The sequence below is a fragment of the Drosophila hydei genome, unplaced genomic scaffold (assembly GCF_003285905.1).
Source record: "Drosophila hydei strain 15085-1641.00,03,60 unplaced genomic scaffold, DhydRS2 tig00008135-arrow-pilon, whole genome shotgun sequence".
NCBI classification, from domain to species: Eukaryota; Metazoa; Arthropoda; class Insecta; order Diptera; family Drosophilidae; genus Drosophila; species Drosophila hydei.
This window is the reverse complement of record NW_022045844.1, coordinates 2,879,908-2,898,433: the sequence shown is the minus strand read 5'-3', so window position 1 is coordinate 2,898,433 and position 18,526 is coordinate 2,879,908. Positions and strand designations below refer to the sequence as shown.

At 46.5% G+C, this 18,526-nt stretch overlaps 1 pseudogene; it reads right to left on the bottom strand.

Annotated features, from left to right (window-relative positions):
• Positions 1 to 2,149: 2,149 nt before the first annotated feature.
• On the bottom strand, positions 2,150 to 12,874 carry LOC115482745 (annotated as a pseudogene).
• Between the last annotated feature and the right edge of the window lie 5,652 nt (positions 12,875 to 18,526).

Sequence of the window (18,526 nt, the reverse complement as noted above, 5' to 3'; positions counted from 1 at the left end):
TGTTTTCTTAGTGCAACAAGAACCATATGTACGCCGACATAGATATAGATATATATCTATATATTATTTGTGCTACGTACATCCAGATTACGCAATGCCGAAGGCCTGTACGAGAAACAAAAACAAAAAAACAAAGGAACAAACAGCAAACAGTTTGAAGAGCAGAGACCCCCCAAACAGAGCAAAAATTGTGGCAGCCAAGTGAGCTGCGTAAACAAATCATGCGAGTGACACGGATTCTGTGTTTTGTTGTCATAAATATTTTAGCGCGTAAATTTGCAGACACATTTAACCTGCTCGACTGGCGCAGATCGCTTTTGAATTGTCACCGAAAAATATGACTTCGCAGCGCCTAATTTGACAGAGGATATGACATAAGATAGTTGACAGCGTTATATCAGCGACAAAGCTGAAAGGAATCGCTCTCAAAAGATTAATATTATTATTTGCAAGAAAGCAACGTCTTTGCCTTGCCTTTGAATCATTTGCGAATTTATCTTTGCTATTAAAAATAATAAAATAATATATTAGCTATTTTATCTAGTTGTTGCATGCTTTTAGGCGCATTGTAAAGTGATAGATAAGTATATGAATATAAAATACTTAAACAAGTATTCATAATATAAGAAATATGACTAAAAGCAGAGTAGATATAGAGGAATATGAAAGCATTTACTACTGTAAGGAATTCTCAAGAATTAGAGATGTGAGAGGGTCAATATAACTAGAGCTATAAATATACAGATATATATAAATTATATATAATTATATATATATTCGATCAAAGATCGAAATACTCTAAACTAAATTAAAATACATCAATTTTTTATATATAAATATAGATAGATCGCCGGAGTGAATTGCTCTAGCAAGCAACACCTCAGGGCAACCCTAATCATTGGCCAATGTTCATTGGTAAGCTGTAGCTATGCCTGCTGAACTTGCAACACAACTGAAATATTTCTTATATCTAATAGTAGAAGATAATCAAACGACTCACTGAAGAGAATCGCAGCTGAAATGCCAAGCCCAAACTTAAAAGCTAAGTATAAAGACATAAGTATATTCAAAGTGAAAAGATGAGAATTGGATTTCTATGTACAAGTGAGAGATGAAAAGAGATTTATCTGAACTTAGGCTTTACTCTAAAAATAAAGTAGTTTTTAGCTAAAATAAACATACAAACAATTTATGTGCGTCACTCGATCAAACAGCTAATAGACTTTAGCAACAAAAAGTTCGAGTCCCTTATCTAAACTAAAGCAGTATAAATGCACAGGCTTTATATAGTATATATATTATATATAGTATATATATTATAGTACACTATTTATAGTAATCACACATATCACTAATTAGTAACTTCAGTCAATCAGGAAGTTGACTGAGCACACCTATCTCACGTATGCCAAGCTACAATCGAAATCATTTTTATAGCGTGTCACAAAATTTCATTTTTATGGTAACAATAAACTGAAATTCTATAGGCATGGACCAAAGTAGTAAGGCCTTGTATAATGGCTACTTAAAAATGCTTTCCAACATGACATTTTAAGTATTTTGTGACTTGGCTGACAAGAGCATTAGAATAAGGCCATCAACTGAGCTGAACGTACAGCAGCCAAGACTTGCGCTACTCGAATCGATGACATCATGTGACCGAAACGAGCCAAGTGCAAATTGGGCCAAGCATACGGTATATATTACGATATATACTATACAGACTATATAGACTGCATATATACTATATATATTATATGGGCCAATTGTCTCTGGCTGAGTGTCAGTGCACTTGCGCATTTGGATAACAAAATGATCTCAATGCTAGGGCATTTCTGTGGTCCGACGTTTGCTGGTGAGAGGTGAGAGGCGAGAGACGAGAAGCAAGAAGCGAGAATCGAGAAAACATGCAGATACAAATAGATGAGGAAATATTTTAGCTGAGTCGAGCCGGGCGAACATTGCGTCAGATGCAGTTTTCTGAATGAACTGATTCGATCAGAAATATATTCATTAATTCATATATTCATATTTATTGTCAGCAGTAATCGATAAACTAACAGATATAGATAGCAATTAATCGATATCATAATAAATAATAATAACAATAATCCTGCTCTCAATTCGATTATAGATCGTTCGTTGCGATTCTGGGTCTGGTCGTTAGTATAATACAGTGAAAGATCCCTCAGTCTAGCGGAACTGGAACTGTTACCGGAACTGCAACTGCAACTGCAACTGGGTGCATAACAGTTTGATTGTTTTGGATTGATTTTTATGCAGCGTGCGCGATGTGGATGTGGGGCTTATGAACATGTCTATAAGAAACAGATAAAGATTGAAATCAAATGTAAGTGTATATAATATTCGTTGCCTAGAAGAGCGGATAGAAGTTGGCATCTTTGAGCAGGTCAAAGGTGTCAACAACAGAGCGAGCGGGCGTAGTTGCTGTTGCTGCATTGTTAGTAACCAAATCGGAGCTCGGCGGCTCCTCGAAGGACGAGGCGGGAGTCAGGCACAAGCTGTGCCCGGCACTTAGGCTGGACAAGAGATTCTGCTGGGTCGAAGCTGGCGTTAGATTCGCAGAGGCCGAAACTGTGATGGGCGCAATCTTGGCCAAAGCCTCGGCCAAGGCTGCATCAATGTCTGGGCCATTGGACAGGTCTGGGACTTCGCTCGACTCTTGCTCCTTGATTGACTTCTTGCGTTTCTTTGTCTTCTTTTTCTGTGTGTTGTCTCTGCCGCTGGCTCCAGCTCCGCTATGCCTTCCAGTGTTTCCCTCGGCGACAAAGCCAATGCTGCTGCGCGGCGAGAAGAGCCCACCATTGGCCTCCTCATTGGTGGCGCTGCTCTTGGAGCTGCGTCGCGAACGCACCTTGCGCTTAGTTGTTTCAGTGAGGCTTTCCCCATCTTCCCTGCTCGCCGAGGCACGTCGATTGATTTGTTGATTGGTGTCTGAGTCGTTGTCGTCTTGCAGTTCCTCCTCTGTTTTAGAGCCCTTGCGCGTCTTCTTCTTGCTCTTCTTCTTTTTGGTTTCTCCAGGGATTCTTCGTTGATCGGTAGCTCAGCATTTGCGGCTTCCATGGCATTGATAGAGTCGCCTCCATTTTTCTGCTCTGGCAACGTTTCCTCCAGCACAACTGACAACAGCTCCGCGCTCTGGACTACGACTGAAAAGGGTAATGCTCTCGCCTCCTAGACTAATGCGACGTAGATCCAATTCACCACTTGGTGGCGGCTCGAATAGATCCTGATCCTGATCCTGCTCCAGCTCTAGCTGCTGTAGCTGTTCCTCGTCCAGAGTCACCTCTTGTTCCTGCTTCTCCAACTGTTCCTGTGCCTGTTCCAACAGCTCCTCGCCAGACTGAAGCTCCTGGCTGGGTCCTTCTGACTCATTATCGTCCAGCTTAAAATTCTTGCGCCAATTGTATTCCCTCTTCGGCTTGTAGTTCAGATCCACTTCGATATCATCCTCCGCAATGCCTCCTTGTAGCTTGGGACTGTAGCCGTAGCGGGTGCGCAGACGTGTCGACTGCCGTGCCGCCACCTGAGCATCGCCTAGATAGCGCATCTCCGTATCGCGACGCTCGCCCTCAAGCAGGCCAAGGGATATGTCGATGTCCCTGTGCTTATGGCCATCTTCAGATCTGCTTAGCTCTCTGGTCTTGGCCCACAGCGCATAGCGCTCGCTATCCGGGCTGGATTTCTCCTTATCCGAATCGCTTTGGTCCACATTATCCGCAGGCAACTGCTCCTGCACCATTGTCTCGTAATCCCTTAGGATCCCACTCTGCTTCCGGTTCTTTACAGCATCATTGTAAATCTGCTCGATAAACGAATCTGGGTCGGAATAGGCTCCACCCACAGCGCCGTCGTCTAGGCTATAGTCTGCAAAGTCCTCCACATTGTCCACTTCCTCCCAGTCGTTGGCTTCCCGGTTCGCATAGCGGTCCGCATTGCGCTCCGCCTCCTCGCACTCGGATGTATCGTGATGGGACTCATCCGTTGGCTGCGTACGCTCGTTGTTATCCGAGATGCCCTCGTCCAACTCAAACTCGAATTCATCATCGTCGTCACCGTCGTCGTCGTCCATTTCGACTACAGTTTGTCGTTCGTCGTCGCTGTCATTGCTGCTGCAGGCATCATCGTGGCCCGGATACTCTCCGCATATATCAAAATTGTAAACTGCGCTCGTCTCATCGAACTCGGCTGCCTCCGCCTCGGCTGCCAGCACGGCGCGTGCCCATGAGCGCTCCTCAGTGGCATATTCCGTCTCTTTGTCCGACTCTTGCAATAGTTTTCTGCCCTCTTCCAGCTGCAGCTCAAGGCTGTCCAGATCGTGTGTATAGAAATCCTCTTTGAGCCAGGTTCTCTTGCCCGTCAGCGAACGCACTTCGATTTGTGAGATATACACACACTCATCGCTGGGATACTCCTCGACAGGCTGCTCCTGGGCCAGCGAGTAGCGCCTGAAATGATGATACTCCTCCGGCTCTAGGTCTGCAAACGGATCCAGCTGCATAATGGCCGAGTCCGAGGCGCGTCTTTCGCTATCCAAGAAATCTGTATTCAAATAGCGCGAAAAGTTCTGGAAGTTAACGCTGGAAGCTGCCAGCTGATCCAGCAGCTGATCCTGTAGCTCCCGCTTGGCGGCCTCGGCATCAATGTTCTGCAGCGCCTTCGCATCCTCCACATCACGCCCGGGCGAGCGACTCTGACTGCGGGAACGCTGAAAATCAGCCGTGCGATGACGCAGATCGTCCAACTGTCCAGATATGCCTGCGGCTAGTGGCTCCTCCTTTAGCTCCTCCGAGACTCTGCGATCGTACTCATTCGTCTTGGGCTTGGCCCCGAGTCGCTTCTCATCCTCTGACCCACTGGCGCTGATCAGCGAATTGAGTATGGCCTCCTGCATCTCGCGCTGCGATGCCGCCTGCTCGCGAGCCACCGACAGATCCAGCGAGGGAGAGGGCGTGCGAGAGCGTTGAAAGCGCGCAGTCTCCTGACGCTGCTGTTCGTACTCGCTGCCCAGATCTAAAGATTCGCCCACGTAGGTGGAACGCTTAAAGCCACTGATGTTCAGCTCATCCTTTAGATCACGCGCTACATCTGAGATGCTGCGCTCGTAGTCGTAGGCACAGTCTGACTCGTCGGGCGTGCCAACGCGCAGCTCGACCTCTTCGGCCATCAACTGAGCTGAACGTACAGCAGCCAAGACTTGCGCTACTCGAATCGATGACATCATGTGACCGAACGAGCCAAGTGCAAATTGGGCCAGCATACGGTATATATACGATATATACTATACAGACTATATAGACTGCATATATACTATATATATTATATGGCCAATTGTCTCTGGCTGAGTGTCAGTGCACTTGGCGCATTTGGATAACAAAATGATCTCAATGCTAGGGCATTTCTGTGGTCCGACGTTTGCTGGTGAGAGGTGAGAGGCGAGAGACGAGAAGCAAGAAGCGAGAATCGAGAAAACATGCAGATACAAATAGATGAGAAATATTTTTAGCTGAGTCGAGCCGGGGCGAACATTGCGTCAGATGCAGTTTCTGAATGAACTGATTCGATCAGAAATATATTCATTAATTCATATATTCATATTTATTGTCAGCAGTAATCGATAAACTAACAGATATAGATAGCAATTAATCGATATCATAATAAATAATAATACAATAATCCTGCTCTCAATTCGATTTATAGATCGTTCGTGCGATTCTGGGTCTGGTCGTTAGTATATACAGTGAAAGATCCCTCAGTCTAGCGGAACTGGAACTGTTACCGGAACTGCAACTGCAACTGCAACTGGGTGCATAACAGTTTGATTGTTTTGGATTGATTTTTATGCAGCGTGCGCGATGTGGATGTGGGCTTATGAACATGTCTATAAGAAACAGATAAAGATTGAAATCAAATGTAAGTGTATATAATATTCGTTGCCTAGAAGAGCGGATAGAAGTTGGCATCTTTGAGCAGGTCAAAGGTGTCAACAACAGAGCGAGCGGGCGTAGTTGCTGTTGCTGCATTGTTAGTAACCAAATCGGAGCTCGGCGGCTCCTCGAAGGACGAGGCGGGAGTCAGGCACAAGCTGTGCCCGGCACTTAGGCTGGACAAGAGATTCTGCTGGGTCGAAGCTGGCGTTAGATTCGCAGAGGCCGAAACTGTGATGGGCGCAATCTTGGCCAAAGCCTCGGCCAAGGCTGCATCAATGTCTGGGCCATTGGACAGGTCTGGGACTTCGCTCGACTCTTGCTCCTTGATTGACTTCTTGCGTTTTCTTTGTCTTCTTTTTCTGTGTTGTCTCTGCCGCTGGCTCCAGCTCCGCTATGCCTTCCAGTGTTTCCTCGGCGACAAAGCCAATGCTGCTGCGCGGCGAGAAGAGCCCACCATTGGCCTCCTCATTGGTGGCGCTGCTCTTGGAGCTGCGTCGCGAACGCACCTTGCGCTTAGTTGTTTCAGTGAGGCTTTCCCCATCTTCCCTGCTCGCCGAGGCACGTCGATTGATTTGTTGATTGGTGTCTGAGTCGTTGTCGTCTTGCAGTTCCTCCTCTGTTTTAGAGCCCTTGCGCGTCTTCTTCTTGCTCTTCTTCTTTTTGGGTTTCTCCAGGGATTCTTCGTTGATCGGTAGCTCAGCATTTGCGGCTTCCATGGCATTGATAGAGTCGCCTCCATTTTTCTGCTCTGGCAACGTTTCCTCCAGCACAACTGACAACAGCTCGCGCTCTGGACTACGACTGAAAAGGGTAATGCTCTCGCCTCCTAGACTAATGCGACGTAGATCCAATTCACCACTTGGTGGCGGCTCGAATAGATCCTGATCCTGATCCTGCTCCAGCTCTAGCTGCTGTAGCTGTTCCTCGTCCAGAGTCACCTCTTGTTCCTGCTTCTCCAACTGTTCCTGTGCCTGTTCCAACAGCTCCTCGCCAGACTGAAGCTCCTGGCTGGGTCCTTCTGACTCATTATCGTCCAGCTTAAAATTCTTGCGCCAATTGTATTCCCTCTTCGCTTGTAGTTCAGATCCACTTCGATATCATCCTCCGCAATGCCTCCTTGTAGCTTGGGACTGTAGCCGTAGCGGGTGCGCAGACGTGTCGACTGCCGTGCCGCCACCTGAGCATCGCCTAGATAGCGCATCTCCGTATCGCGACGCTCGCCCTCAAGCAGGCCAAGGGATATGTCGATGTCCCTGTGCTTATGGCCATCTTCAGATCTGCTTAGCTCTCTGGTCTTGGCCCACAGCGCATAGCGCTCGCTATCCGGGCTGGATTTCTCCTTATCCGAATCGCTTTGGTCCACATTATCCGCAGGCAACTGCTCCTGCACCATTGTCTCGTAATCCCTTAGGATCCCACTCTGCTTCCGGTTCTTTACAGCATCATTGTAAATCTGCTCGATAAACGAATCTGGGTCGGAATAGGCTCCACCCACAGCGCCGTCGTCTAGGCTATAGTCTGCAAAGTCCTCCACATTGTCCACTTCCTCCCAGTCGTTGGCTTCCCGGTTCGCATAGCGGTCCGCATTGCGCTCCGCCTCCTCGCACTCGGATGTATCGTGATGGGACTCATCCGTTGGCTGCGTACGCTCGTTGTTATCCGAGATGCCCTCGTCCAACTCAAACTCGAATTCATCATCGTCGTCACCGTCGTCGTCGTCCATTTCGACTACAGTTTGTCGTTCGTCGTCGCTGTCATTGCTGCTGCAGGCATCATCGTGGCCCGGATACTCTCCGCATATATCAAAATTGTAAACTGCGCTCGTCTCATCGAACTCGGCTGCCTCCGCCTCGGCTGCCAGCACGGCGCGTGCCCATGAGCGCTCCTCAGTGGCATATTCCGTCTCTTTGTCCGACTCTTGCAATAGTTTTCTGCCCTCTTCCAGCTGCAGCTCAAGGCTGTCCAGATCGTGTGTATAGAAATCCTCTTTGAGCCAGGTTCTCTTGCCCGTCAGCGAACGCACTTCGATTTGTGAGATATACACACACTCATCGCTGGGATACTCCTCGACAGGCTGCTCCTGGGCCAGCGAGTAGCGCCTGAAATGATGATACTCCTCCGGCTCTAGGTCTGCAAACGGATCCAGCTGCATAATGGCCGAGTCCGAGGCGCGTCTTTCGCTATCCAAGAAATCTGTATTCAAATAGCGCGAAAAGTTCTGGAAGTTAACGCTGGAAGCTGCCAGCTGATCCAGCAGCTGATCCTGTAGCTCCCGCTTGGCGGCCTCGGCATCAATGTTCTGCAGCGCCTTCGCATCCTCCACATCACGCCCGGGCGAGCGACTCTGACTGCGGGAACGCTGAAAATCAGCCGTGCGATGACGCAGATCGTCCAACTGTCCAGATATGCCTGCGGCTAGTGGCTCCTCCTTTAGCTCCTCCGAGACTCTGCGATCGTACTCATTCGTCTTGGGCTTGGCCCCGAGTCGCTTCTCATCCTCTGACCCACTGGCGCTGATCAGCGAATTGAGTATGGCCTCCTGCATCTCGCGCTGCGATGCCGCCTGCTCGCGAGCCACCGACAGATCCAGCGAGGGAGAGGGCGTGCGAGAGCGTTGAAAGCGCGCAGTCTCCTGACGCTGCTGTTCGTACTCGCTGCCCAGATCTAAAGATTCGCCCACGTAGGTGGAACGCTTAAAGCCACTGATGTTCAGCTCATCCTTTAGATCACGCGCTACATCTGAGATGCTGCGCTCGTAGTCGTAGGCACAGTCTGACTCGTCGGGCGTGCCAACGCGCAGCTCGACCTCTTCGCTGGCATTGGTTAACTGATGCAGGGCCTCCAAGTCGAGCTCCCGCTGCTTGGCTATGCTGGCCAGCACACTCTCCAGCTCTGCGCTGTGCTGTCGCAAGCTGCGCTGATCGCCGCCTTCAAGGTTGAGCATCAGCTGGAAGTCCGGTTCATGCTCCCCGCCTTTTGGCGAATTGGAGCGTGAGCGTGAGGGCGAGAGAGAGCGCATATCCCGACTGCTGCCTGGACGCTGCTCAATTGAATGAAAGTCCGGCTCTGGTGTCTTGGCTCGCTGTTCCAGCCGCTCAAAGAAGGCGTCATTCTGAGCGATGAGCTTCTCCCTTCTGTGCTGCAAGCTGTGCTCAGATTGGGCGCCGATGGCAAGGGCGAACGGGAGCGGGAACGCGAAGGCGAACGAACGCGATTGAAGAACGCAGCTGCTCGAATAGCTTGGCCATCGACTTCCGGCGTATCCTCTGGGCTCCTCCAGAGCTTCCTTTGGCTCTTCCACAACTTCAATGGAGATGGTAGGCAAGGGAGGTGGACTGAGCGCAATAACTGGGAATATCTATGGGCACATTCCACGTCTGAAAGCGTGTGCGTCCTTCAACTGCTCGAAGAGCTCGTCGTTGTGCTTGATGCGTTTTCAGTCGTCGCGTCTCCAAGCTTCTTTCTATGTTATCAGCTGTCGGCAGAGGCGAGCGTGAACGGGGAGCGGGGAGCGTGACTGTGAACGTTCACCGTGAATTGCGCTCGGCACGCACAATTTTCGACAAACAAACGCATCTCCTCGCGCGTGGGCAAAGGCTCAGTGTCGTCTGCTCTCGCCTCGGCCATGTCATTGATCTCGATAATAGGTTGGGGTAGTCCGGCGTCCGATCCGGTGTGACTTGCATGAGGCCTCTCCGTAGCCATTGTTTCCATTTCCGCAGAGTTTTCTCCTCGATTATGCAGCGCCTTCTGCTGCATGTGCTGCTCGAGCTCGTTGACAGTTTGAGGCTGCGTTTTCAAAGACCCATGGGCACAGCTGGATTACCCCCATTCTGGGGCTCTTCGTCGGCGACATTTTGGAGCTGCAACTGCTCGCCTTGAGAACTGGTTTTCATTTATGTTCGCCTCCAGCATCTGTAGAAACTAATTCGCAATTCAATTCACCGGCCAGCAAGCCCGCTTGGCTGTCGTCGTAGACCTCCAGGGTGTGTGGCCTCATCGACATCCATGCGATTGGCCACATTCTTGGGCTGTGGCGATGGATTGCGTGAGGCCGACCTGGATCTCGAGGGGTTGCTGGATGCTTGAAAGTCGTAGAAATCGCTGATGCCCTCCATGAGTAAGCCGTATTCATCCCGCCAAGGAGCCGTGTCCGGCTGATGTATGGCTATTGTTGGCGTTGCCCTTGCTGGGCAGCTGGCTAGCCGCCTCCGATTCACGCCAACGCTCCTCGTAGTGATCCATTTCCGTCGATGCGCGGACTGCGACGCAGGCCGGGTGAACCACGCCTCGGCTGCTCCTCTGTCGCTGAAGAGGTCTGCAGCTGCACAAGCGAAAGCCAGCAAAGGGGGCAGAAAGCAGAGGCGGACAGATATGAAAGGCAAATGGAAAGCGGTTAAAGCAGTTGCGGCAGAGAAAGAGTTAAGGCCAGGCGGGCATTTGGAGGCAGGGCGGGCATTGCGTGCGAGGGTTAAGAGTTGGCCAAAGCACTTACATTGGATTTAATGTCGCTGCTGCCAGATTCCGTTGCTTTCGTAGACTCCGAGCTGTCCTTGTCCTTGTCCTGATCAAAAGTTGATCAATTATAATCAGTTGTTCTGGCTGCTAGGCACCACTTACCAGTTGCTCCTTGGAGCGCTGCTGGCTCAACGCAGTGGCCGCAGCTCGTTTTGTTCCTCGGTAGCATGCTCAAAGGACGAGGCTTTGGGCAAGTTCTGTGAGTCGTCCAGCACCTCTTCGCCGGAGGCGCGTTTCTCCAGATCGAACTCCTCCTCGTCAATGGACAAGGCTTCTCCCGCTTCCAAAACTCGGTGTCCTTATAGTGTTCCGGCTGTACTTCGCCCCAGGGATTTGAGCTCTCCTCGCCGAGCATTTCCAGTGAGCCAGGCACATCGGACGCTGGCTTCACATCCTGACAGGACTGCGCTTGTGCCGTCTGTGATGTGATTTGACGCGCACGCTGGGCTCTGTATACTTGATGGGATTGTAGTCCGCCTTATCGCCGTGGCGCAGTTCCTCCTCCTCCAGCGATGTGAACATTTTCACCTCTTCGTCGCGTGAGGCGCGTGACTCGCGCGATGAATTCGAGCTTCCACTTGATCTTCGTTTCTTAAACGCGCGTCGACGACCCGAACCATCCTCTCGTATCAGCGAAACGACTCTTGATGCCGTCCAGCGAACGCAAATAGTCCTCGGTGTATTGGACATCGGGCACATTGTCCTCGCCCTCCGGCTCCTGGCGCTCCTCCTCTGTTCTGCGCTCCTCGGAGGGCTGTGTGCTAAACGAGGATTGCTGGCTGGAATTGGGCTCCACGGAGGAGCCCTCATCAGAGACACTCGGAAACATTAAGGTCTTCGAGCGCGTGTAGGGCTCCTCCGCTGCTCCTCCTCCGCTTTTCTGGCCAAACTGCGTCTTCACGCGCTGCACGATCATCGGCTCCTCGATCGTCGGCTCCTCGAATCTGGGCGGCAATATCTTCTTGACGCAGGGCTCCTCAACAACAGGCACCATGCCGGCATATTGTTCATCCTCCTGCTGCTGAGCCGCCTGCAGCATGCGCTGCTGCAGCATCACCATCTCCTCCTCCGCCTCCATGAAGAGTCGCGCGTTCTCTTCAATTGACTTTTGTTTCTTTTCCAAATCCAATTTGCTAGCTGCCACTCGTCGGGACTGATCCAGTATTAAGGCCTCCTCCTCCAGCTCGCTCTCCGTGGCGCTCAGCTTGCGCTCGCGCTCAGCTGCCAACAGACGCTGCACAATTTCCGCATCTCTCCTGCTCCTGCTCCCGATCATCCAAGTCGAGCAGCTGGCGCTCGATCTCTGCTGCAGCCGCTTCCTCCTCGATCAGACGCTGAGCAGCGAGTCGCTCCGCTTCGGCTTTGTGCAGTTTTCTTTCATTTTCCTCCAGTTCGTACTGCTCTGCATCTGCTTTTCTTTGCTTTTCTTCTCTTTCCAATTCAGCCTGCAGAAATTTTCTTTCATTTTCTTGGTACTTCGCGTTCGATTTCTTGCAATTTTCTTTCATTTTCCTCTCTTTCGCGTTCGGCTTCTTGCAACATTCTTTCATTTTCAGCTGCTAGCAATTTTCTTTCATTTTCCTCTCTTTCTCGTTCGGCTTCTAGCAGTTTTCTTTCATTCTCCTCGCGCTGCTTTTTCGGCCTCAATCAATTTGCGTTCGCGTTCGCGTTCGAGTTGCTCTTGCTCTTCGCGCTTTCTTTCAGCTGCTTCGCGTTCTTTTTCCGCCTCGATTAGCCTTCGTGCGCTCTCGTTCGCCTCGGCCGCCAATCGTTGCTCTTCAGCTCGTTTGCGATCCTCCTGCAACCTGTGCTCCGCCTCCGCCAGCTGTTTGCGCGTCTCCTCCTCGATGCGTCGCTGCCGCTCGAGCTCCGCAGCCAGCGCCGCGCGCTTCTCCGCCTCCGACTCGACCCGGAATCCATTGCTATAGAGCACACCATCCTGCATGACATTGCTGCCTGCTGCCGCTTCCCTTGCGGCCGCCTCTGCTATCTCCTTGTCCAGGCGCTCGCGCAGACGCGGCAGCTCCTCGGCATCGGCAGCCGCATCGATGCCCGCGTTGTGGCTGCTAGGATGCTGGCAGCTCCAGTGATACAGATGGCGAGCCACAAACGCAAACTCCAAGGCGCCCAGGTAGCCAATTAGCAGCGAGAAGAGCAGCTCGCCAATGCCGGTGAGCGCGTCGTCTGCAGCCATTCGCGTTCGCTTGCGTAATGCGCCGACTTTTTATAGAGTATACAGCAGCAGTGCAATAGCACGCGTGTGTGTGTGTGTGCGTGTGTGTGTATTCACCACGCACTCACAAACACTCAGACAGACAATCGAAGCACTCAAAAGCGATTAGGTAATTCAATTAGAAATCTTTTCGCCAAGCGAGCAAAAATCGATGAAAATTCACTTGAAAATAAATAGCTTAATTTTCTAAAATTTTTTAAATATATATAATTATTTTGAAATATATATATTTATATATATTGTGCGCACTTTTCACTTTTGACTTTTTTCCGGGGCAGCGAGGCAGCGTGGCAGCAGTTGCAGTTGCACTTGGCGCCAGTTGTTGCCACCTAATCGATCGTCTTGCAACTGATTATGCCGCGCAGCGAAAGGGCCGACAGCGACTGAGTGAATCACAAGCAACAAAAATTTCTGGCAAGGGGGCGGGGGGGGGAGGGTGACTAGCGGAAACGGCGATTCGTTAAGTATTTGGCAACGAAATTGGCCCACGGGCTGTTTTTTTTTCTTATACTTCTTCTTCTTCTTCTACGTTTTGGCCGAGCGCGATTCCTAATCAGCGCGCCATGTAAATTGCGAATGATTTTTCGTTTAAACAATCTATTCACCAAAAGGCCAATGAATAAACATGCACACACATCTAGATATATATATATATATATATATTCTTTTTTTCTTTATTTTTTCACATTTTCCATTCCTCTTAATTTTCGCATTTGTTGCGTTCACGCTTTTCATTTTGGGCTATTTATGTTTTTTAATACTTTTGCCATGGCCAATGTCGCTGCAGTTGCTGCTGCCACAAACGGTGGCAACAACAACAGCACAAACACTTTATTTATCAGCAAATACGTTAGCTATCAGAAAATTGTCTATTTTTATTTTCTATTCATTTTTCTTCTAATAAATATCGAATTAATGTGCCAAAAATAACTTAGAATGCCTGGGCGTTTGTTTTTCTTTGTGCTGAAAGGAAAGTGTGTGTGCGACAGCCGAAGTGGGCGTGGCAGCCTTATGCTATATATTTATGTAGTTTTCAATGGCAAACGAATTAGATCGCAAAATGATATATAGAGATCATATTGAAGCCCACAGCTGGCACAGCACAGCGAGCGCGCAGCTGCTGAGCTCTTAAGCAAATATGTTTTTCAAAAAAGTGTTAGAAGGTCAAGAATTTCAAATACTTTAAAGTGACATAGTCATTCATCAAAATAAGAGGAAAAATACAGATACATCAGTGCAAGTTTTCATGCTTAAATTTGTTAAAAAATCAACAACTAGAAATCAATTTTCATTTAAAGAAAATGTATTATTTGGTATGTTCATCATTACACTGAGAAAAAACAAGTATTCGAAGAAATGTGGAAATGACGACAGAATTTTAAGTCCTCGTGATTATTAAAATGCAATAAACAGATTTTACTTCAACTTTCAATACAGCTTACATGATGAAAATATATATTGTCACACATAATATAAATATATGCACATATGCAGCGATTATATATATGGATTGTTAAATACTAAATGAATTTAATATAATTTATATTTTATTTTCCTTTATTTAGTTTTATTTGATTTTAATTTAAATTTTGGGCATTTATTTTATTGTTTTACTTTTTAATTTTATTATATTTTATATATTATTATTATATATATATATATATTTATATATTATTATTATATATATATCTATTTTATATATTATCTTACTATATATATACTTTTATTATCTATTATTATATATATTTTTTGTTTTTTTTTTTTTTTCATATAATTTATTCTTTTATTTAATTTTTTATTTTAATTGTACTTGTATTTTATACGTTTGTCCTTTCACTTACAATATTTAATTAACTGCTAAAGTTGCTTAAAGTTTTCTTTCTTATTGAAAACAGAGTTCAAACTTCAGGCTTACTTCCAAGAGTTCACAAGTTTCATATGCCGTATACCTAACGGTAATATTTCGACTTACTTCCGAATTCCGAGCCGCGCCCAACGATGTCAACACGTCAACGGACAAAGTCACAAAGGAACTGTCAACTGGCCTCGATAAGGGCCAAAAGCTGCATTGGCTGACCTTTCGATATGGCCAGATATGAAGTTCAATGAAAAAAAAAGAACAGAATATAGCTGGCTAAGGATTATGGAGGACACACCTCTGTCATTAAGCTGACTGAGCGTGCGACAGCCCATAAAAGCAAAAACAACGCCAAGCAACTGAGATGAGCGAGGGAGACAATTAGAACCGTGAAACAATTAGAAGAACAGCCTGAAAGTGTGCTAAGCATTTGTGTCTCTGTAGTCCAGTGTAAGTGTGACTGTGTGCGTGGGTGACAATTTGGTGATGGATTGAAAGCAGGACTCACCTCATCACAGCCCGTGCAGCGGGGTTTCAGCATTTCCGCGTAATGGCGCTCACAGTAGACCTTATCGTCGTGGACACAGTAGGTGAGGTCCACTAGCAGCTCGTTGCAGGTGCTGCACGTGAAGCACTTGGGGTGCCACATGACGCTCCTCCACAAATTTGGGCGCGGCCACAATCAAGTCGCCAGCAGATATCTCGTTCTCGCACTGCGCACAGTGCTCATCATAGGGCGCATCCTTAATGTAGGCTGCAGGACATACAAATGTGGCCAAGTGAGCATGGCTGGGAAATTTACCTATCTCGGCAACAACTCACCTATATCCAATGCAATTTCATTGCGTGCCGTCACAAAGTCCTCGAACGATGCCTCATGCTGCACCTCCAAATGCCGACAGTGCTCCAGCTCGAGAGATCCTGCTTGGGCAGCTGATAGGGCGATCTGCTGCTCGCGCAGTCGCGCTCCCTCGCTGCCCAGCCGTGGCAACCTTCTCATCCGGCAGCTGGTCAAAGTAGCGATTCACGCGCGACGAGACACGCACGCTGCCGGCACCCACGTATAGCCCAGATCTCGCGGCTCCACGCCCGAATCTGCCGGCGAAACTACCTTGAAGCCGAGTCGCTCGTGCACATTCGTCGTCTGTTGCTGGTAAATGGCATGCGCCTCACGTGGACATTGCACGATTGGCAGGTTTTCCTGGAAAAAGCGAGGAGATGACAGATGATGATTAGATGAAAGAGTACAAGAGATAACTAATAGGAAAACTTAAAAAAAAGTTGACTTTATAGAAAATAATGTCCATAACATAGAAATTATCTAAATTTTCAGTTATTTCCTTTCAGTTTTTCAGTTTATTTCAAACATTAATTTCCATTGTAGTTCCAACTGTTGCCGCTGCACGCAAACGGCGCACGCCGCAAGCTCACTTCACACGTCGCCCAGCGCCATCTAGCGGCAGCTTTCGCCACGTTTCACACGCTTACCTCACAATGAGATCGTAAATTTCCTTTTTATCGAACACCTTGCAGTAGACGCTGAGCACATTGAGGCAGGCATAGTGCATGCCCGTCCAGGGCACGTCGGAGGAGGCCAATGCCGCCCACAGGGGGCAGTCAGCGTGGCGGTCCAGGTCGAGCATCTTAACCATTTTATGCACACAACTTAACGGTTAACACTTTACGATGCTCCGGACATCAACATTAACTGTACTTTGAACTTGCCTAGTTTTACGATTTTTTGGCAACTGTTCTTAAAATATTATTGCTTATTAAATTTGCGTTCTGCTTTACATTTATTTTTCACTTTTTGTTTCACCTTTGCCTGACTCATCAAAAGCAAAGTTGGTTGAGTGCTACGCGGGCTACTTGGGAGGCGCCTCCACAGAGAAACGAAAGAGATATTTATATAAGTTAAACAGTTTGCATTTGGCACATCTGTTCGGATTATTTGCTCATTGACATTTTGATGAAGGTGTTAATTTAACCTTTATGCGAGCGCTCACACATTTACGACGTCTTCTGTTTACGTTATTTAGTTTAGTTTTCTTTCAATTGCCATTAATTGTTTCTGCTTTCTTCTATATCGTCTCTGTTTTCCAATTAGACAAACACAATCAATGTCATAAGGAAAAACAACAACATCGACCCACGCCTGAAACATGAGTCGAGCCAAATGACCAGCACTCAAAAAGGTATTCGAAAATGAAATAAAAATAAAAATAGAAATAAAAAAGGTAAAGGTACGGGTAAAGGCAGCGACAGAGACAGCAGCTCACAACTTTCTGATAAGATTAATAAATACGAAAATAAAGAACGCACACACGCATTCGTATTGGACAGTGTGATGTCATCAGGGGGCGCGGGCGGGTGGTGGCATGGCTGAGGCAGCAAAAAGATTGTCAACTGCCACGAAAAGTAAAACAGCTCAGGTACGTAATAAAGTCGAAAAATAGCTGATGAGCAAGCAGCCGGCAGAGATAAGTCCAATAAGAACCACATAGTCCAATCAGAGGAAATGCATTGAAGCCCGAGCTGACCTTTTATAGACACAAGCCAAGCGCCGATTGTTGCTGTTGCTAATTGCTCACGACTCGACGTCAATGCGGAAAATGCAACAGGTTTGCAAATAACTAGTGGCTGGGGGAGGCGGGAGTTACCTGGTATCTGGTATCTCAGTGCAAACATGGCACAATTTAATGGAATTATTTGCATGATTCATATTTACAATGTCTCTCTCTGCTATCAAGAAACGAGATCAACTTATGTTTCTTCTGTGAATCACTTGATCAAAGAACACATAAATTATTTGATAAGCAACCAAAATTACTAAGAGTAGGGTAGATATATGGCTGGGGCTAAGATAACTGGATTTATAGTAGAAATATTCACAGAACTCTTAAGAAAAATAAACAACAAAAGATAAGTTAACTTTGTAGAAGAAGTATTACATATATGTATATATATATATATATATATATATATATATATATATATATATATATATATATAATATACAATATATACAAATATATATTATATATAATTTAATCAGTTTATGCTGCCTAGTCAAACCTATCCCTCAATCATAAAGATATTGTCACAAACCTTATCACTATTACGTCTTCTTCTTCTTAATTTCAGAAGTATATATCATATAGCTATCTGAGGCCTGAGACGTGAACAATGAAATTCTTGTCTAAAGATATTGTTCGTCATACAGATATATTACCAAAATACTTTTGAGCTATACGAAACACTCGAGACATAAACAACATCTGATTAATAATGAAGTTCTGCGAGGGTGGCTAGAAACATACCAACACAGGTATTTTCATTTGAATTGGATATATTTATTTTCAATCTTATTTTAACTATTTATGAATATTTTAATATATGAAAATTAATCTCACTTTTCGCTTCTTTAACAATCTTCATAGATCGAATCACACTCGTAGAACTCTACAGCTATGGAAAATATTTCTCTTTTGGGCAAAAATGTGCTTTACTTTCTATACGTCAACTTCTATATGTGCTAAATAATATATAACAGATCTAAAAATTCTAAATTTTAATATCTATTTTCAAATTATTTTTCTATTTGTCTATATAATCTATGTTATGTGTATAATAGCAAATTACAAAAATACAAAATGAAAATTGAAACATTTTGTGACCTCAAGCGAAATTCTTTTTATAGTATTCCCTGCTTAATCGCTGTGCCTCAAGCTAATACATCATGCTAATACCCGCTAAAATTAGCCAAAAGGCGCTGACATTTACATATTACATATATAGTATATAGATATATATAGTTTATAGGCATATATATAGTACACATATATATATTACAATTTGCAAAAATTTAAGTTTAGGTTCATCTAGCTCCCATCTCATAATAGAGTATACCTACTATATAGACAGAGATAACTGTAGCATTGCACCTATTGCCAGTCAGACAGACCA